At 40.9% G+C, this 22,077-nt stretch overlaps 1 protein-coding gene and 1 long non-coding RNA gene across 4 annotated transcripts in view; one reads left to right on the top strand and one right to left on the bottom strand.

Moving 5' to 3' along the window:
- Positions 1-22,077, top strand: part of STON2 (stonin 2) — a 78,863-nt gene that overhangs the window by 40,282 nt on the left and 16,504 nt on the right. The gene's annotated exons all lie outside the window — the stretch shown is intronic.
- LOC104141263 (uncharacterized) overlaps positions 4,600-22,077 on the bottom strand; it is a 54,014-nt gene continuing 36,536 nt past the window's right edge. Inside the window, exons 4-6 of the long non-coding RNA XR_693503.2 lie at positions 14,267-17,976; positions 5,838-13,389; positions 4,600-4,915 (exon numbers count right to left, since the gene is read on the bottom strand). This is a non-coding gene — a long non-coding RNA (uncharacterized lncRNA). The remainder of the gene's footprint in view (positions 4,916-5,837; positions 13,390-14,266; positions 17,977-22,077) is intronic.

Here is a 22,077-nt window from a genome sequence, read left to right as displayed (position 1 = left end):
TCCTTTCTGATTGTTTCTCTGTTCACCTTTGTGCCTCCATACATATGCAGATCTAAGTCTCTTAATCTAAAGCACTGATTGCAGCAGCAGGCTCACAGTTTTCTGTTAGGTACCATCCAACCAGTTTGTAAGGAAAAGAGTGGTTTTGGACTCTCCTCAGCCAGCCTCATCTTTAAGGGGGAGAGAGCTCCAGTCTGCAACTAAGAGTCAGAGAAAGGCTTGATTACATGCGGTAAGAGAGACGTATCTGAAGGGATCCATTCTAAGCACAGGAAGCATGACAGGGATTAGGATGACAGCCTCAGTTAGGACGTCCTGGAGAACGAAGGAGGTGTCTGTGAGAGTTCCCAGCACAAGAGCTGGACTTCCTGGGCATTGGTCTGTGGCTTGTGAACTTTTCTATACTCTGCTCTTCCCACAGACCTTAAATCCTTGTTGGCAAAACAGTGCCTCAAGCATGTGGCAACATGTAACAAGCAGAAACTCATCTTAGATCATGTCTCAAAGAGCTCCCTGATATTAGTGAGTTGGGCTATTCATATTTTCCGTCATGAGAAGCCATATTTAGCTCTAACTATAGCCTGCATTGAACCATGTGTTATATAGCTGAGGATGCTCTGGCTTCAAGTTACTCTTCCCTCCCATTGTACCTTGATGACTTTCATTCCTTAAGGCTTTGTTCCTCATATGCGGTTTTTTGCTTTGAATATGTCCTGGCCCAAATCATCATCTTCTATTGCCAGGATGGTACTCCAGTAATGCATTCTAGACCACAGAGTTTTAATCTTATGATCTTTCCCTCCCAGGAGAATGATGATGGGATGGCTCCTTTATGATCATGGGATGGCTCCTGTACAGAAGTCATTGGTTCCAAGATAAATTACAAACACTGAAACCAAACAAGGCTGACATGGGATTGTGTTCAGTGAATTTTACAGGATGGATTTGGTTTGTTGTCTCTTTCTCTCTCTCCACTGCTGCAAGATGAACACACTTAGACCAGCAGTGACAAGTGCTTAAGAGGAAATCCTTATCTCTTATCTATACCCCTAAGTGCCTCAGGAAAAAGAGCTGAAACAGACTTTGATCCATGTGCAGAAGGATGCACCTTCTGTAAGGATGAATGTGAATAAAGCCTGATGAACTACGATGAAAAACAGAGCAGATCATGGGCAGCTTGGAGAGCTTATGGCCTCTTCAGTGATTTGTTCCTGCAGTGAGATCCATTAGACTGTCAGATAGGTCCCTAGCAGTAAAAATAAAAATTCCACTGATTAGTTATTTACAGCAATATCTAACACAGAAATGGGAGACATCAAAAAGCTAATCTTATGTTGTCTTGGACGGAGTAGACTAGATGCCCAATATTTATCAGCTGTTTTTAGTTTTCCTGCTGGCGGTTGTTAGAAAACATCTGTTCACAGAAAGTTTCACAGCTGTACTGGGTTTGGCAGAACTTCCATAGAGGTGCGTGGTGGAGTTTTGAAAAAACGGCCCCAGAATGGGCCGTAGTGTGGTGGCTGGGGTCCTTCTCTAGGATGAAGGACAAGGAGCTCAAGTTTCTGCTCTGTGTAAACAAGAATCCCTATGTAAACAAGAATACAGAGTCACACCTAGGTTTCCCTCAACCAAAGGGAAAGCCACCAGCCTAACGGGCATTTTGGAGTGGATTTATCCTTATTTTCCACAAAGGCTGTTGAGAGTCCTGGGGTTTTTCAGCTAAGAGATAACAACAGTCTTTTAATGCATCTATTTTTTGTGAAGCAGAATTTTCTTTCCATGAATCTGATTCTATTCCTACTTTAATTATGGTAAATTCTGTGCACATTTTAAAATTTTGTAACAGACCAGGGGTCAAGGGACTAACACCATGTGAAGAAAAAACCCTATTTCCTGAGAAACAAGTTTGCTTTTGGTACGTCCATGACATCCCAGTGCCCCATGCAGTGCTGTGTCTTGGTGGCCAGATTAATTATGGACTTTAATTGGGAACAGGAAACAAAAGAGCGAGACCAGGGGAAGATGACTTCATCCCCCTGGTTGTCTTTCTTTCTTTGCAGTTTCACATAGAAAGACAGAGGCAGCAGACAGAACAGCAGAGAAAATTATCTACGTAAAGGTCTTCTTCCCAGGCTAAGGAGAGGAAGGATAAAAGTGAGTAAAGGATCTTTGTTCACTTGGAAAGTCACGAGAACAGGTTGGAATGTTCATTTTTTTCTAGTCAGGGTATTTGTTTAAGCCCCACACCTTTAACAGTTTCTGCTTAAGCAGTTTGTCCTTGGGCTAATTTTCCATCTTGTTCCTCAACTTGCTACAAGCCAGGGAATTTTTAGCCTTTGTGAAACAGAAGGTGCCTTTTCTTAGTGGTGATAGAGAAAACCCTGTTTGCTCTGTAAAGCTATTGCAACAGGGTGCAGGAGGGAAGTGAGCAGTGATAGTCTTGCATAAAGGATAGTGCCATGGTTGGGAGGCAGACTTGGGGGCATTAGAAAACTAACCTTCCAGCTCTGCCATTAACTGATTAATTTAGGATGAGTAGCATAGGCTGAAGTTTTCAAAGGCCTAGATGGAGGGGCTAGTGCAGGCTGGGGAGGGCGTTAGCCGGTCACTCTTCATACAGCAGGTGTTTCTCCCTGGGGAGCGGCATCAAAAAGTGACTCTGCCCCCCATCTGCCTGCACTGGAAGCAGTGATCTGCCCCTCGGCTGAAGGCATCAGCTTTGCTGCATGCTGTTCTCTGTCTCTGCCACCTGAAATACTTTTTTATAACACGCTTGTCCCTATGGTACCTGATCACCTAATCATGCCTTAATCTAATTCCCCTTTCATCATTTAATTCACTTTTGCCATTAGACCAAGCCCTCATAGCTTGGGAATCATAGCCTGGTCTTTCCTTGTTGATTCTGCACACTGTCATGCTCCATTGCTCATCCCATAAAACCATGTACCTTCTGCAGGTAATTGAGTGTACTTCAAATAATTTCTGTACTGATTTATTGTAATGGTTAAATGTCAAATCGGTGAGTTATATGTAAGCCAGATACTTTCTGGCAGGATTTCCACATTATCCAGATGACCTTGCCTTCAAATCTGTTTGTTTTCCTTACTGTGTCAAAACCCCAAATACATTTTGTTTCTCCATAGTAACCGCCAAGGGAAAATGAGAAAAATCTGAGTAACCCTAAAAATGTCACAATGGAGTGGAAGGATGCTGGCGGTTCCTCAGCGGCACTGACAGCTTGTCCCTGTGGTTTTGAGCCGTTTCCCCAACTGCTGGGCAGGGGGGAAAGGCAGGGGCAGGGGTAAGCTAGATTGGAAGATTTGAGAAGATCTAGAGGTATGTTTTGTATATAGGGCACTCTGTTTTGGTGAATCTGACTGTTGGATATATAGGCTATATTTCCTTCTTTCATTTGTTGTTTATGGGAAGAACTGGGATGAACTTCCTGGTCTGTGAAGTCTAATCCCTTGCTATCACAAATGGACACATCCTGTTATCCCTGTCAAAAATTAAGATTAATTAAAAAACAGGATTTTTATTCCCTTGACAGTCCTTCTCTAAGACTGCATTAGCATCACACATACTTTTGATGATCACAAACCGTCTTCTAATTTCTGTTCTTGAATTTGAAAGAGATGTAGGAAAATATTTCCAAGGAGCTGCAGAAGTATAGATTAAAAAAAAATACTAAAAGTTCTTTAAAATGTGGTAAGTACTTTGCATTTCAAAGTTATCTCTATATTTACCTGGTCAGGTATAAATCCAAAGCAGTTCAGCTAAGAGGGGGTGAAAAAGATCTATCCCTAAACCCAGCTGGCATCTGAAGGGTTAACTGCAGAAAGTGATTCAGTTGCTGGCACAGGGAGTAGGCTGCTGGGTTTCTTGCAAGGTGATCAGCTGAAAAGTTTTTTGATTTTGGGGTTGAGTTTTTTTTTTGTTTTGGTGGTGGGGGGGGGGTTCCAGAAAAGGTATTTTTTCTATGAAAGGAAAAGCTTCGGTTTTTGTTCGGCAGGGTTTAACACGAAGTTTCCCACCCATTCGGGCTGTTGCTCACCGCTTGTCTCCCACTTCCTCCTTCTCTGGGTGTGCCAGAGGCGAAAGTAACCTGCACATTTTTTCATCTGCCCTGCCCACCCGAGGCGGCCGGGCTGATTGGCAGGCAGCGAGCCAGGGGCCCTGCCGGCGCTCGCAGCGCGCATACCTCCGCGCGGCTGCCGCGCCGGGCTGCCCGCACACGCGCACGCACGCGCCCGCGCACCCGCGGCCGGCCGGCCGGCCTCGCCGGCCAGGGCAGCCACCACCTTGCCTGAGCCCTGGCTGCCTGCAGCAAGAAGAGGGTCCCTTCGTCCGAGCGATCGGGGTTGCTTGCACCGGGAGGAAGACGAGAATTCATGTAGAAGAAAGGTACGACACCAGCAGGGGCCAAGGAGCGGGTGGGTGGGTGGGTGGATAGATGGAAGGAAGGATGGTTGATGGATGAACTGCGGAGAGAGAAGACTGGGAGAAATGTCCTAGCTGCTGAAGTCTAAGGGAACCTGTGACACGATACCTCTGACTTGGGGAAACTTTTAGTTACAGGAGGAGTTTGGTGCTGTGAAACTGGATGAGGCAGACAGTTGACTTGCAGTCCTCTGACAACAAAAAGCTTTGGAAAGTTTGAAAACTTTTATTATAGTGATTGTTGTAAATAGTATGTATACAATGAAATCAGCATGTAATGTCCTCCTGTGCTATATCTATAGTGCCCACTGTGCTGGTGCAAATACACCATGCTTTAAAATCAAGGAGGATGTGGGGGAGGAGGGCAGTTTGGTTCATGAACTTTTGTGGGAGGTTATTTCTTTTCTGATCAGACAGAGGAAAAGTTGGCTGTTTCCTTGTTGATAAAAGCTTCACTGTGGTGCAAGAAGATAAACTGAAACATACAAAAAGAGCTATATTAATTTTCTCCAAATATTGCTGAAGGAATAATGGAAATCTGTGTCTGTGGCTACTGAGGTGTTTGAGAAAGGGAAGGTTTGGAAGCAGGTTTTGCCGCAAGATTAACAGCGCTGAGCTGTTCTGTATAGAATTTCAGTGGGTGAGTGAGCAATTCAGATTAGTCAAGTGCTGCATTGTTAGAGGACTTCAGTGTTTCAGTATTTGTTGAAAACACAAGAAATCCATTACCCTTGTGAATACAGGAATAAGCAGCTGGATTTACAAATAAGCATACATTCAAAACTGAGTTCTGAAATGTGAAAAGCAAAGGTCACTTAAATCTGGGTACTGTGATCTATGAGAAAGTATAGTTTGCTACAACTCCTTTTTCCTTCCTCTGTTATTTTTAAACAGCAGTTTATACTGCAGGCCCATTATGTGTAGGAGCACATATGTCTGTGTGTCTGAGCACTTTGAGATCAAGATGTATGAGGACATCTCCACAGATATGGATACATCGGGTCTCCTGAGTACTGCCCTGGCTTTCTTTATAACTTCTGCTTTCAGTTCCTTACAGCCAATTCCAAAATGTGCAACTCAGCATCAACTCTCCATACTTAATCTTGTTACATTAGTGATTTTCTTTGAGAGAGCAGCACTAAAATTAATTCAGCTATTTTTAAATTCATCAGGCAAGAGGGGAGTGAGATAGAACTAGTTTGACCTAAATAATTGTTACTCTGTTTTTCCTGTGCATAGTTATAAGAATAGCTGTTTTAAAATTTACCAGCCCATTCATAGATTATAAAGGTCAAAAAGCTTTAAAGTGATCATGAAGCTGAGGCATCTTCATGTCACATCCCTGGCCTAATTCCTACAAGAACTGGAATAATCCTCTAGAACAACTCCTAACCTACCTGAAACACTCCAGTAATGTTTTGGTAAGTTGGTTCAGTGGTTAGTTGCTCTTGCTATTAAAAAATCTGCATCCGATTTCTAATCCCCAGTTTCTCCACTGTTGCCTTCAACGATCACATTTTGCTTATTAGATCAAAGAGCTTTTTTCTTTTATAATTTTCTGTGTAGGTGCTTGGAGACTGCTTGTTCCTGAATCTCCTCTGCAGCAGATTGAATAGGTTGAGCTTTTGTCTTTTGCTGTATGGTAGGATTTTTACTCCTTTGATGCTCTTGTGGACCTTGTGAACAGTCCCCAGTTTTTTTTCTGCATCTCTAAGTTCTGGACAAGAAGTCAGGTCGTAGTGGTCCATCAGGAATCATGCCATGCTACATACACAAATCAAATGAATGCCTTTCTACTTCACGTTTCTCTCTTCCTAGTATTATAGCAGTTCTTTTAGCCTCAGTGTTGCACTGGAGGGTGATTATTCAGCTAACAGTCATTCAAATCTTTTTCAGAATCACTGCTTCTAAAGGTGTCCTCTGTCCCATAATGTTGCCCTGCTTGCCTCTGACCCTCCTTAGCTGAGTGAAATCCACGCGTCCTTAGCCCGAAGTACCTACTGCTGAACATACTGTTCATGATAGAATACATTTATAGACCACAGTAAGTGAGAGTTACAAAATTGCATCACTAAGAGAGGCTCCCCTTTGTGTCTTCAGCGCAATTGCTGCTCACAGAATAGAAGAGTTCTGGTTTATATCTCCCTTGCTGCAACATGCGGCGTGCGCAGAGCCTAACAGCCAAGGAGTGTCTGCAGAGTAGTGAAGCCGGCTTGGCATGTGGCCGTCTATTGGCAAACATGGCAATTTACTTTCCAGGTGGTCCCTTGCTAGGAAATGAATGAAGTAATGTAGATTAAAAGAATCAGCCGGAGCTTTCTCCTTCCCAAATTTAAGCTGAACTCCAGAGCTTTTCAGAAGCTGGGAACTGTTCAGTTGCACTTAATTTCTTGTCTGTTTTGCAGCTGCCTCAGCAGGTACAGGTTCCAGCTGGGACCAACCGAGAATCACTGAAATGCTGTCAGGAATGCTGATCCAGGAGACTTTCTGTCCTGACCTGAAATGCAGAAACTCTCATGAGGGCTCCTCTTCTCAAGAGATTTTTATTCTACTTTGTAGGCCAAGAAGAGGATGAAGGAACATATTTATATGAACTTAGTTTACAAACTATTAAAGTAGACAGCTGCTACAACCAGAATTCTTATTTCTCCAGCTGAATCAAAAGTAAAGCTTCTCTTGGCTGAAAAGGGAATTATTTTGTCTCTGCTGCAGGTTGTTTCCTTAGTTTCTTACCTGGGCATTACAATGAATACTAACGGAAATGAGAAGATAATAATTTGTCTTGTTTCTTTTTTTTAATCAAAGATCATCTACAAATTTCCTGCGTATTACAAAAGAAGCCAAAAGTTTTCAATTTAGCAGGGAGTCTTTGGTGCAGATTCTGCAAATCTGCATCCACTAGATCTGCACGCTTGTACGGAGACTCAATGCTGGGAGCCAAAAGTTAGCTTAAGCATACAGAGTTCCAGTAACTATCCTCCTATTAAAATCTACCCAGAATTTGCAGAGGATCATAGTACCAGTGCCGTCTATATTTATTCTTTGTGTTTGGGAAGTGTTTGCCACCTCCATTAAATGACTTGCTAATCGTTCATGCTGTAGCATGCTGTGCAGGAGAAAGAGATAAAATACATAAGTTTAGTTGTTGCTGTATGTTAAAGTTGCAGAACCACTACTCAGCATTTGTTATCAATCTGAGCTCCCTGGAAAACGTGTACAACCAAGAACATTATGAACTTCTCCACTTTGTTATTATTTCTGGTGAAGCAGAAGGCTGTCAGTTACAAGTGTGCTGTGTTTTTAACCCATTTGGTGCCGATTTCTTTTTTGATCTAATTATTTAAAATTCTGTAATTAGCTGCAAGGCTGTACAAACAAATAACCCGGAACGTCTTTGATGAACGCTAACCTGCATTAATTCAGCACTAACAGTGCACCTTAAATGTATTCCTTGCTGTATTTTTTCTCTGCCTTTCCCAACTAGAGGTCACACCAGTTATCTGCAGCATGGTAATCCTGCCTCCTTCATTTGCTAGTAGAGGGCAACTAAGGGTTAACGTTTCTTCCTATTCATTAGTAGCTATGCATAGCCTGTGGGCTAGGCAGTGCAGGGCCCTGGAGCGGGTAGGCCACCATGCCATGGCCGTGGCAGCAGCCGTGCAGCGCTGCCCTGAATTGCATTCACCCCGCTGCTATAGCAACAGGTTGAAAATTCGTCTGTCTGAGCCATAGTTGCTTCCATTCAGAAATGTCGGGTTTGCAGACAGCTTCATTGTCCGCAGGGTAGTTGTCTTTCCATGAGCTTCCAATGAAGCGGCTTCTTCCCAAAGACAAAAGGTCCAGCACAAAGGAGGGACTAAATAGGACTAAAAGTTTAAAGGAAAACTCCCGTAATTTATGATTTGACTGTAGGGGAGAGATGAGTAAAATAATTCTGGCTTTTCTGAAATGCCACTTCATGGAGGAGGAGAGGGGGCATAATTACATTTTACTGGGATTTGCTAATTGCTTCCTGATGCCTCGTGAAACTATTTACAAGGAGACTGGCTAGCCCGCAAGAGTGTGTGGCACACTTGCACCCCTGGGTAGTCAAGCTGCTGCCATTTGATAGCTGCTCAGATCCTGTGGTAAGAATTGGGTTTCAATCTATTTTATGGGGAAACAATTTTTCATATCAAAAGTCATCAGCTGAATTGATCCTAAGGAACAGCTTTGACCCCCTGCTCAGAGAGTTTAAACACAGAATTAGCCACATGTCAGGTAGATGTCTTATTTTTCTAGAGGCTGCCTCCTTATGTTGTGGTACACAGATGATAGGGAAAGTTAGGGGGAGGATACTGCTGAGTTAGTAAATATAGGATTTAGTCTTTCAAACTGTCAGCCCTTCTGGAACATTAAAATTCTAGTTCAAATAAACACACTCCCTTCCAGTATAATCTCTTTTCTTGTTCCAAGCAGAAGCCTTCACCTTCATTAAGCCAGGATGAGGGCAGAATTCTCCTTCATGAGTGCAAATGTTTGTACGCGTGCTCCTTAGCAAATCATACAAGAAATACCATTTCTATGTGAGTTGTTATATTCCAAGCTTTCCATAAGGAACATGTCCTTGTCCACTTGTCTGGCCTTTTCAGTTCTGGCATTTGGCCTCAGTGTGACCTAGGTGAGCGGTATCAACCTGTGAACTGCAGTCACTGGGGAGGTGCAGGTCAAAAGGTTGAAGACTGCATCATGTTCCTAAATCCCATTAAATATTTTTTCTAGCGTTCTTAACTCTGTAGAAGCAAGCTGAGATGATCCTAATGGTACATTCTCATCTGGCATCTATTTCTGACACTTTATCCATACCTTATCTCGGTCAATCAGTGGGCAAAAAATCCCCCCAAAACTCATTTCCATAATATACAAAAACAACTGTGCAGCATTATCTCACAAAGAAAGAAATCTTCCTTTCCCAGGCAGTGATCAGCTTATTTCTTGAAACATGAGAAGATAGCATTTTCCCTAGGAAACTGAGGCAATCGTTCTTGTTCGTAGCAGTGCTGGTCTCTTCAGGTAAGTCCTCTCAGGCATCCTGCAACAGTGAGTTCCACAACTTAATAATATAGTGCTTTAGGGTACTTTTATTACCTGTTAAGAGTTTGTTGCCCACTCATTTCTTGAATGTCCTTCTAATATTTTTATAGGAATACACTGATAATTATTTTTCAGTTTATGGTCCTATATACCTTTCTTTCAAACTCAGCAGTTGCAGTCCACTTAATATCTTATCCTGTGGTCCTCATTTCTGTAATCACTGCTGTTTCCTTGTGGCAGACCTTATCCTTGCAGGATTCTTCTGCGAAATCTTGCCCGACCTTTCCGAAAGCCTCGCTTTGTTTACAGGGCGCAGCTGTTGTGGGGCCCCTTTTGTTGTCTTTCGCATCAGTCACGTTCTGCGCTCAGCTCTTGTCTTGCAGCCGGCCACCAAACCGGCTGCGCAGCACTCAAGGTACTTCCCCTTTCCTCTGACAAAGGCACTAAGGTTTACTCTCACATTGGCCGTCTTTATTGGTTTTCATCTTGTCCTGTACCCTGAAGACCTGCTGGGTCTCCTCCACGTTACAAGAATGCAGAATTTTCCTTCTGCTTACTTTTCTGTGCTATGTTTGGTATAGGAATTGCCCTGACCATATCAGAGCCAAGTGCCATCCAGCCTCTGTACCTGCCTCATTCCTACTAACTGCTGTTCCATGACAGACTGTTCAGGATTCCTTGTCCATCACCTTTCAAGCTGACAGTTTATTCCTTTCATATATTTACACACACGCACACACACGTACACCCACATATATATATGCACACACTATATATAAATATGGCACTTAATTCTTATACCACACTGAGATGGCTGATATTTGGAAACTCTTTACTTCTCCACAAGATTATTTTAATGTTCTCTGCTCTTTGTTTCTATCTTGCAAAGAAAAAGAGATGACTGGGCAGATTCCTCTCCCTCTGCAACCCCATCAAAAGAATGCAGAGCATCGTTTGGGGAAGACGGAAGTACACAGCTATGTGGTGGTGGAGGGAGCTGAGGACTTAATAAGAAGAAAAGAAATCAGCATAGTTTATAAGCTATGCAGGACTAGCATAAGATAATCTGGGCACTGCATACTGTGTGTTTTGCCCACAGACAGAACTGTATCTTGGGAGAGAAGATGCCTGCTAGAAATGGGGATATAGGAAGTTAGAGTTTGTGCAGAGAGGAAGGAAGCATGGGTTTCCTCTTCACTCCTCACCACAGATCACTATGAAGATATCATGGGTTACTTGTTTCAAGCCTTCATACTTAGGTAAGTTTTGGTAAGACTCTCTTATTTAACAGTCAGGTTCATACCTAACTCTTCTTTGTAAACACACGCGTATGGCCCAAGGGAGAGAGGAAGAAATGACTTGCTGGATCATTCCTGTTTGGCTGCTTCTGTAGAGTGGCCCTAAATAACCCTGTGTACTGTGATGGCTACACACACACACACACACACACACACACACAAAGGAAAAACAGAACTCCGAATGACATAAGAAAGATAATAGTCCAGTATTCGGTTCTGTTGATTTCCTGCAATTGTGAATAGTTGCACAACAGCTGGGCTTTTGTGATGGGAGCTTAGGCTGAAGGAAGAGGCTGTGTTAAGGGACTCCCAGGCTAGGAGATGATGAGTGAGTGTGCAAAGTGGGGAATGGCCGGATCAGTCAGGGCAATATATCATAAATGAGTAATTCTCTGATAATAGAGCCTCCTGGGGTTGTGGGCAACAGCCTTGAGATGAGAGATGAGGTGCCGATAGTATCACAGGATGGTGACAAGACTCTAAAACTGCCTTATAGCAAGAGCAGTTAACTAAAGTGTATTTAGATGAACATGCCTGCAAGCTTTCTCTGTCCTCACCCATCCTCAGGAACCCTTTCATTATATGGGTATGAAAGGTGAGCTGGATCAGCTCCATCAGTTCCAAAAGCTGGCTGAAGTTATGAGACTGTCTTTAGTATGGTTCTGCTAGTCAGATTGGCAGGGCAGACTTTTGAACTATGGTTGCTGATACAACCATGCTACGAAAGGTACTTCCCTTGTAACATGACTATAATTTTCCTGGATGGACAAAAACTCAGAACAGTCTTTAAATGTTACCATAAAGGAGTCTAAAGTTAGGTTACTGCTGGTGGAGGTATTCCTTCTTATGTCCTGTATCCCTAAAACAACCTGTTCAGCAGAGATCTAAAATCTTTGAAGTTCTCAATAGGTAAAAAAATCACTGTGCAGAACCCTGACTTAACCAAACAACGGCTTTAGCCAGAGCATAGTATGGATTTGGAAGACAAAGTGTAAGAGTGTTTATGAAGCAAATTGGTGCCCATTGGAGTATAACAAGCATGTTCCAGTATCTGTTAGATCAAGAGTCTACTTTCCAAGGTCTCAGTAACTGTTTGGAGCTGGTAGAGCTTTTTCCTCCAGGGTTGCTTTCAGTATTTTCATGCAATGCAAAACTTTTCTTATTTGGGATCTCTGAGTAACCCCGTAGGCCTTAGTTTTATCAACCTAATTCTTCCTGAGCAAATATTTAGGTCTTTTTGGTGAACAGTTTAAAAGAGTGGGTACAAACAGTCCTCATACCTTTATAATCACAGGGTGAGGAGCAAGCACTGCGCTCATCAGAGAGTCCTGGAAAAACTTCCGCATCTCTTCCTATTTTATAAATGTTCTCCACCTCACCTAACCACTTGATCTCAATGTCTCAGGCCTCTCTTTTTCCCAGTCTTTGCTGACTCCTTGAAGCAAAATCAGACATGAAATACTAGCAAACTAATACAGTTATTTTAGTCATCTCCTTATCTCTATTTTTGTATAATATTGTCAACACATCTGCCAGATAGTAATTTTTGGTCTTCCAGGATTTTGCAAGGCAGGCACATTAAAAAATGACTAAGTTTTAAATCATTAATTCATATTATAGTTTCCATAGTATCACTGTCAGGAGCTGATAAAAGACATTCGTTCCAACTATGGTCAGTTTTGCCCCCTGAAAATATCAGGTCCGTCTGAACCTCTTTTTGGCAGAACTATGCCATTCTCTGTCTGTCTGTCTCTCTCAAAATATTTGTCCTACCTACATCTCAGGAGAGAGTGTTTTGCTGACTGGTGCTTGAAGTCTTTCTAGCTTAACTCCAATATTTTTGATGTAATCCTTCTTCCTTGTAAATAGTGTGGATAGTGCTGTGTTCCTCTGTATAGAGGAGGAACAAACAGTAGGGTGTCTCTCCAGTTTGCAGACAGTCCTGTAGTTAAGCATCCAGTCTTTGGTGTCAAAATCTCATTCTTGCGGCAGCTTCTCTACCTTTCTGCTTGCTCTCATCCAGATACACTTGCTAGCAGCCAGTGCACAAGGAAATTCCTCGGCTCGTATGCATTAGTTTTTGCTTAGCCGTAGGCCCTAGCTTCTACTGTCTCCAATCATTTTATTCCCTAAAGGAGCTCCCTTGCTTATTCCGTTTATCCTGAATGGTCCCTGGAAAGCCCACAAGCTTTAGCGTGGTTTATGATTGCCTGTTCATCAAACACACTTGACAACAGCCATTAACACTTTCCATTATATCAGCATTTTTGCTTTGCTACAGAGAGGAAACTTGCAGAGCGGAGAACATAAACTGCTAACTGAAGGTCATTTAGACAACGACACAGTTCAGGTTAGCACCTAGACCTTTTTCAGCCTATTCCTGTGTCATATCCTTTGCCTCATGCTGCTTCTCAAACACCTGCGATTACCATTATTTGGTGAGGGTGGGGGTGTTGCTTTAGCAGATGCATCCTCGGTGACATCTACATGGATTCAAGCATTACATATAGGTCAAGCTGCTCTTCTTGTTTTCCAGCTTGTCTCCTTCAGTCCTTCATGCTATGCATCAAAAATCCACCTAGGAATTTAAAACAGACTTCACGTAACATTATAGCAAGGCTGAGACATGGCTTTGCTATAACTCCTCTTACCTTAGCACTGAGCACCTCACATGATAATTAATATAACTCCACTGTAGCCTGGGGCTTCCGTATGCTTTATCCTTCACTGGGTCGGGAAGGACTGGCCAAATTGGCTACCATTGCATGGTTAAATGATCTTCTCTGCACTTTAAAACAAAAAATGTTTTCTCCTAACAGGTTATAGGAGAAAAAAAATACTAACATAAGCTACAGCAACAGTGGAGCACTGTTAATTTCCATAATTTGTAAGTATATATGAGCTGTGTTGTCTATAGAATAAATCTATCTTTACAGTCAATCAGGTAACTAAATGATTAAAATATGAACCTGAAGTTTAAGCTAACACAGAGCCTTAGATTAGAAGCTGGGAAGCAGGTCTTTGGGTTTTTGAAATAACTGAGCAGTGGCATAGCTTGTAAATCATTTTGAGATTGCTCAGGTTAAAGGAAGTGTATAAATATGAGATTACCTCTTGCCTGGATAACCTGAGATATGCAGACAAATCTGGCAAACCGAAGCTGAGCTGTTGACTTGATATAAAATTTGATCCTGGGAAATGCCTTGGGTGCAGGAATCAGGAAGTCAGTGCTACTATTTTTAAATGTTGTGGGGAGCCAAAATTGTTGGGCAATAATGTATTTTGGAAATGCAAAATACAAGTGTGTTTTCTTTTTTTCCTCTTTCCCACTTCACTTTTTCTCTCAGCAGTATAGAAATTTAGACCTTTTATGTCAATTATCCTTTGTATTTACCTTTGTATGTCAGTCATCAAGCAAAGCACATTCCTTTTCTTCCGGATATGCCCCATCTTACCTTCTCCAAAACTTGATGCACGAGGCAACACTGTTGCACTGTGGTCAAAAGTTATGCCGAGTAATGGGACCTCAGGCTTTAAGAGGACCCACGAGCTGGCACGTTTCCTCCTGTAGTCTAGCACTGCAGATGTCAGGCTTATCCCACATGGTGCTGTCTGAAGCGCAGAACGAGAAACTTGAGAGGTCTGCAAACTTCTGTATTTTGTTATCAGTCCATCACACATTGCTTGTGAAATTATGACATAATGAAGTACCATCTTGTCTGTGAATGAGAGATGTACGCACCTGCTCCATGCAAAAAAGAGCTTGCCAATGCATGCTAGTTATCAGCTCCTGCGAGATCGAGTGGGATTGTCTTTGCATTTTTAGGATTGGCCACAGATTTATTCTCTTTACCAAAATATCACGAGCTTCCTGAAACTTGTTGCGCTGGCAATAGCACTTCTCTTTCCTCATTCACCCTCAGAATGTTTCTTCATGAGCTCCATGTTTTCAGCTCAGTGGCAATTCCACTGTTGAAGTATCTGCTCTATATACTGCTGATTAAAAAGAGATGAAGCAGACCTTTGTGGGTAGCAAGTCCAAAGTACATTCAGAAGCAAACCGTCTTTGTTTATCTTAACAAATGTACTTTGCAAAGAACAACTTTTAAAAAATATCATGCATGTGTCATCTCTTGCTCATATTTGTTCCTTTTTCTCCTTTTCGATAAAAGATAAAATAGAGAATTTCGTTCTTCTCCAGATAACATTCTCTTATTGATCCCTCTACTGGAACACGTTCAGCTTTGTATTTCCCAGCTCTGCTCTGTCCCCTCACATACAGGCTTTGTCTCCCCTAGCCAAATTGGGAGCTTAAGTACTCCATTCATAGTAATAATGGCTAGCACTGAGGTGTAGTCATAGTCTTGATAACCTCTGGAAGGAGCATGCTTATTGAGAATGAGATTAGATGACACGGTAAAAATACCAAAATACCAGTCATATCCTATGATACGTCATCAAGGATGGAAATGAAGTTGCTTTGTAATAATTTATGAATCATATACATACACTTCGTTGTTAAGATGTTTAATTTATGAGTATATTAGGTGTGTTTAACAGAACTAACCTCTAAGGAAAAGCAAGCAGGTTTTAATGTTCTCTCCACCGCTTACCTGAGATCAGTCCATAACTTGGTTCAAATGAGTCCTCGTTATAAAACAAGAGTTTTATGTCACATATATAGTGTACATTCTTTGAACAGGCATTGTCTTGCCTAGATCTTGTGAAAATCTTGAAGATTTAGTGTAATTATATTAGTCTTGATGTACCACCTTCTGGCCAGCTAATGGAAGAACACAAACTGATCTACAGGGACAATACGTGCTTTCTGGATCAATGCATCTCAAACGCGTTTAAATCAAGCATCCTTCTTCTCTGTAATATTTTTCGGACACATTCCCTATCATTGTTTTGCACATAAGAGGAGAACAACAAATTTTGTAAGTACGTTACAAGAGTAAAATGTATTTACTTCAGTTTCTCTTCAAAGTAGCATTCTTTACTGAAAAATCAAAGAAAGCTGCTGTTTAAGTGATAAATAATGTTTTTGCTCAGAGTACGTAATGTCTTCTACTTTTTACTAGGAAAATTGTATTCCCTTTTTAAATTCTGTGTCATCACTAGCTATGTTGAGATTGTCAACAGGCATGTCCAATTTGATGAAATAAATGATAGCTAAATTAATTGCATTGCTCCCATCTCCCAGTTAATATTTAATTTCGGGAACTTTCAAATATGGTTAGCCTTCTAATACAAGAAAATTCTTCCACTACAGGATTAGCCTTCTGTTCATCCCACAGTCTTAAGAATGGCTCATATATAGGCTATACGGGGACCATGGGCAGTAGCAGTTTCATCCGTCTTCATTAAAATATTCACTATTATTTTGCAAATACCTCTGGAAGCAAAAGGTCTAGATATGAACATGAGCCAGGATTTTAAAATTTTATGCCAGAAAGATACAGATGTGTTGGCAAAAAGAGTGGCAATAATGTTGATACTGTTTACATAAAGGTGTAATGTTTCTAATGTATAATGAGGTTGTAATAACAATTTTAAATCTTTTGGAGAGGGGCTATGCTCTATAGCTGCACTTACCTGTGCAACTTTGCTTAAGGAGGCAAAGAACAATAGAAAGCGATGAAAATTTTTCAGAGAAGAAGTTGGATATTGGCTTTAAATAAATGCAGCTTACGCACCAAGGAGCTGTTTCTCAATTTTTTCTTGAAATTGTTATACCACCTTTTTCCTCTGCCTGCAGACTTTTTCCTCTAACGACTGAATCCCCAAATTTTAAGCTAATAAACAATTCAAATTAGTAAGTAGTTCCTTATTAATGTAAACACTAGTAGGGAGTAGGTACTTTTCACTCTGCTATATGAAGGAATTGACCTGTTGCTATCTTGTCTGAGAAGAAATATTGATATTTCTTTAGGATCAGGGTTTATTTTACTGCTTTATGGTGTTCTCAGATTTTTTGGCATAACACACAGTTTTAGAAACTAAACTCCAAAGTTTTAGAAAGTAAACACATAATTCCTACGTGACACAAAGATCTATCAGTTTCTCCAAGACGCTAACAAGCTTGTCCATGACTTGCATGAACTACATCTAATTTGGAACCTAGTGTTGAAATGATAAATTGGAATTATTTGGAGACTCCATCTTTCCTGTGCATCTGTTGTGCTTGCTGTGGCCCCTGGAACACAATCACTTATATTTCAAAGCTGTATATCTTTCTGCTATGCTACTCATATCTGAGGATTAATCATTAACCAATAAATTAAAATTCTAAAAGGTAAATGTTTTGGTGATTTTGGATAGTTTGTCTGTTTTTCCTTCACTGTAATTCTAAGATTACTGGTAAAACGTCTAAGCATTTCCAGAGAAGATCCTTAGCAGTGTATTTGGACATGTTTGCTAAACATGGACATCTGCTATAGGAATCTAATTTACCAGTTTCGTGCACTGGTTATGTTAAGACTAGCCAGGCCTATTCTGATCACCTAATCGACTGCACAGTACAGACTGCAGATCACGTATGAAACTTTTACAAAACTATGGTTATAGCCAAAACCAAAATACATAATTGAGAGATCTGTATAAGCAAAAAGGGAGTTAGCTGTACAAAGATTATGAGTTGCTGAAATACCGTTTCAGTTGTTGCGTGCCACATCAGAAAATGAGCTTTTTTTCCATATGCCAGAGTTTAACTAATCAATAGATGTAACACAGTTAAAATATTGACTATTATTACATTACTTTATGCGGGAAAGATCTAAGTTGCAAACTAATGTTTGTTATCTTGAACGTTTCTTTACTCAAGGAATAATGACAGGGCTGTGATTGAACTTCAGACTTTGTTTAATGGGTTTCTCCTGCTGAATAAAATAAACAGAGAAAAGGAAAACAGGTGAGCCAAAAAAGGACACTCACGCGGCATTGTACATAGATGTTTGCAAAGTACCTTCCAGCTGAATCTACTGCTGCTCTTAGGCGTAGTGTTGTATCAGTCTCCTAATGGTTCGGCCAGCCTCTTGGAATGATATTCTCTTCTCTCTCCAAGTAGCAAGAGTCAGTGTCAGTGAAGGAGATGCAAGCCAAAAAAGTAATTCAGGGCAGTAAGGCACAGTAAGCACCAACACTTGAAGTGCAGTAGTTCTACCTACGCATAAATCCATAAATTTGTGTAGATATAGAATAATAAGAAAATGTCAAGACATCAACAAATAAAATCCACAAAATCTATGCCAACCTCTAAAGTCCTTTGGGATTTTCTTTGTGTTACAGGGAAGACAGTCCTTTCCAATAGCTTTCTTGCAGTATGAGGGCTGCTACAATCTAACTGTGAGAGGCTGAGTCATAATTTGCTTGTATTTCATCTTCAGTATACTGTCTGCCTGATGACTTACATTTAAAACGAAATATAGCAATTGTTATAAAAATTAGAGAGACGTTCATGGGGCTAAATTCATTGAATGTGAATGAAATTCATTGTTTTAAATACAGCTAGAAGCTGACTACCGATGATTTCTTTGTGACTTCTGCCAACTTAACTTCTTTTGATGGTTTAACGTATTTTGGGACCTGCTGTGATCAATTTGCAGTAGTTAACCAAAGAGCAGGAACGATATTTTTAAGTAGTCGTTAACCCACAGGGAACAGATTTGTTTAATACTTCAGATGAGAACAACTACTGCAGAATTGGGGTGAAACTCCACCGTGTTTAATCAGGCCACTGATTTACATGACCTGAATTTAGACACTCAAGTTCAAACAGCTACAGTGACAGAATATGACAGAGTATGATAAACTGAAATGTTATTTAAGGATGAATCCATTCAATGTGATCTGAGAAGCCTGTCAGGTGGGAGGAGAAGGAATAAGAAAGGGAACCATAGCCATTAGGTCTGTGACTCTAGTCTTTCATCTTGAACCTTCTTTTGCTGATTACTTAGTCTGTGCTTTTTTTTTTTTTGAAATCTCTCTTAACTGTGCTGTAAAATATAAAGTTTAAACGTAACTTTTGTATAGACATGTTCAACAAGCAGGAGAGCTAGATTGCTGTTAAATTTTTGTAAGTAGGGTGCTAAGCAGCATGAGTAGAGAGCATGGACTGGGTGAGCAGCCATCTCTTCCACACATCAGACCTTACAGAGATACTCAAAATCTGAAAGAATGCTTACAGAGGCACCTTCCAACCTGTTGGTGCTGCAGAGGTTTAAGGCCTTCTAGCTCCTTCCCATAATTCTCACCTGCGAAAGGTTGATTGCCCTTTTTTCCCTCTCCGAAGTCCTTTCTGAAGCTAATGGAAAGAAAGCGCCTGGCAAGTTGGAAAACACATTTCTAGCTATTTCTTTAATGTTGTTGTATGCTGATTGACAGCATAGGTACTCAGAAAGCGTGTGGAAATAATAACTGATATCCTCACAGGGATATCCTCTGTGCAAAGTGAATAGGCGATAACTTCCCATTGACAAGAAGCCGTATGTGCTTTGAGTTGCAGATAATTGCAGTTAATATACATGGCATTTTTCCACAGTAGCCTTGTTTAGAAATTTAGACTGATGTCTGCAGCAGTAACACATCTGACTGTCCACCATTAACAGAGCTGCGATAAACAGGAAAGCTTACAAAAGCTGTGCTGGCTTCATAGTTTATACCAAACTTCAAACTCTTCTCAAGTGCATTGACATAGCAGATATATTTGTTGCACCGGTTTATACATTTATATCCAATTTCTGTGACGTTTACACACTTACACTGTGTTCTAGGTGAGTTTGGCATAGTAATTTGATATAAAATTTGGCTGAGACAGACGTTCTGTTTAGATTTATGAAATACTTGCATGAACCTCTTCAAAAAATAAACTACCCATTTTTACTTGCCTTGAATTATTAGGCAAGAGTTTAATGATTGAAAATTTAATGATTTTAAAGTGATTAAAAATCAGAAAAACTGGGACTTTCCCTTCTAAACTCTAAACTTCTAAATTATGACATGCCCAGTAGAGCGCTGGGAAGTCTTAGAAATATGCTAGGAACTGTAATACAGAGAAAGAGTCACTGTTCCACGTTTATACCCTTATTAATCAAAAAATATAACAAATAGGAAGAGACGCAGAAGCCGAAAGTGAAAGTAATGAGGCATTTTTCTCAGTCACATAGCAGGTCAGTGGCAAGGCTGGAAATAGGAGTCGTGTTGTATCGCTTCAGTGTGACAGCCCGCTCACTTTAAACTATGCCATCTCCTTTGGGAGGATCAGACACACTACAGACTACTAAAAAAAGTGGTCAGACGCAGTTGTTGGGACTTGGATTTGGAAAAAGAAATGCAAGGAAGTAACCGTATATGGACTTCACAGAAAATACGTGAAAGGATAACCTTTGCCCGGGGGAGGTAACTGCCCAACAGCCTAATCTGTGATTTCACTGAGGTTCTATTTATCTGCATTTTCTGCGTGTCTGTTATTGCTTATGAATGCAGAGACACTGCGGTTTTGGAAACTGTTGTTCTCTTGACCTGGCTGATCTACAAAGGCTAAGTCTAAAGTATTGCCTGCCCATATATCCGTGTCTGGTAGACTTCATGCAGATTACTTTCCAGCAAAAGTCCTAAAACAGACTCAGCTATACCAACAGAAAAAATAACAATGTCTGTTTTGTTTGAGGGACTGATGCCAGCTATATTGGAGAAAAGCACCCCGTTGGAAGTTGTGACGATGTTAAGAGTATGCCTGTACTACACACTGAAGTAAATTAGAGCTATCTGAATTGAATGTAAATGTATTTATTCAGGTAACAGAAATAGCCTAGCTGTGAAGCTCAGTCCAAGCTAATTTATGTCAAGAGGCAAAGTAGACAAGTACTCAGAGATCTGGAAATCTAGGCTTTTGCTCAGATCCATTTCAAAGTAATTCTCAAAGTAATAATATCATCTGGCTTTCTTTTTGAGAGGTCTCCAATACTCTCTTCCTACTTTCGTGGCACAGTTTCTATCATGAACAGTTTGCAAGGTATCAGGAGCCTTTAACAGCTACCTTTCCCCCAGGCAGAAGTAAAGTGATACTACCTAGCTGTTTCAAGATGTTGATTTAGGCCAAAATAGAAAAATGAAAAGATGAAACAAAAAAGAGAACGAAAGCCTTCTTTCCTTGTAGTGAGTTATAAGAGACTGATCACAGTGAGATGTTCTACGTCCGTTATACTGTAATACTGTTGTCCAGTTTATCATAATGAAATGATTAGCCTCTTTTCTACTGAACACTTGTAAAGCCACCAAAACATTAAGATGCTTGTGGAAGGAAAAACGTGCAGTGCAGCTGGGCATTTTATTGTTCACCAGGGACTTAAGTTTCCAAATTGTTTAATGGCTTAGTAATGATGTTCAGGCATGTATTTAGTAAGGTTCGGCCAGTGCGCAAGCACCATGCAGGCAGGGAGTGAGAGCTGAGCTGCACAGCTGTGTGGGCAGTCTGGCACGGCTTACCTAAGAGCGCACACATTGCTGGTTTCACTGGTGAAAAGAAACACAGCCACTGTCCCCTTCACCTCCTTGGTAAATCTGCTGCTGTGTTTTGTAGCTGGGCTGGAGCAACCTGTTAGACTGGAATCTAGCAAGGTCATTCAGAAAATTAAAAATGTTTTAATTGTGCAAGAAACACCCATCAAAGTCATTTGCTTAGTGAAGAATGTATGTCAGTCCAGAAGGAAAAACTACCCGCTTTATTTTGATCACATCTCTTTTTGTGTATGCAGAACTAACCTTTCTCCATCAGGAGCCACTTTCTGTCTGGATACAAGACTGTCTTGCACCCTATCAGCAAGCCATCTGCTTGTTTTATTTTGTAGAAAGGAATTTTTAAAACACTTAGGAAGGCAAAGGAGTCAAGTGATGAGCTTAACTGTTCATCTAAGGAACTGCTTTCATAACTGCCCTCTCCCAGACCTACTGGGGTGTTGCTAGATTGAAGGACCTTTGCATTTTAAATATTAGCATTCATGAACTTCTCGAAAGTCAAGATGGGAAAAATCTCAAATCATCATCTAAGCTATCCTCTGGCAATGTCAAGATTTGTCACCATGCTATATTTGCCTTTGTAACAGAGGTTCCAGTATTTCTCTTGGGATATACAGACTATTTCATCTAGTTCTTGGGAACTTTCTTTGGATGCTTAGCTGCATTATCGTATTATTATTTTAGCCTCCCTGCTATTAGTCTTATTCTCATAGAGAAAGTTAAAAACCTGTCCTTTCTAGAACAACCT

The sequence above is a fragment of the Struthio camelus genome, chromosome 5, assembly GCF_040807025.1.
Source record: "Struthio camelus isolate bStrCam1 chromosome 5, bStrCam1.hap1, whole genome shotgun sequence".
NCBI classification, from domain to species: domain Eukaryota; kingdom Metazoa; phylum Chordata; class Aves; order Struthioniformes; family Struthionidae; genus Struthio; species Struthio camelus.
This window is presented reverse-complemented; position numbering and strand designations above follow the sequence as displayed.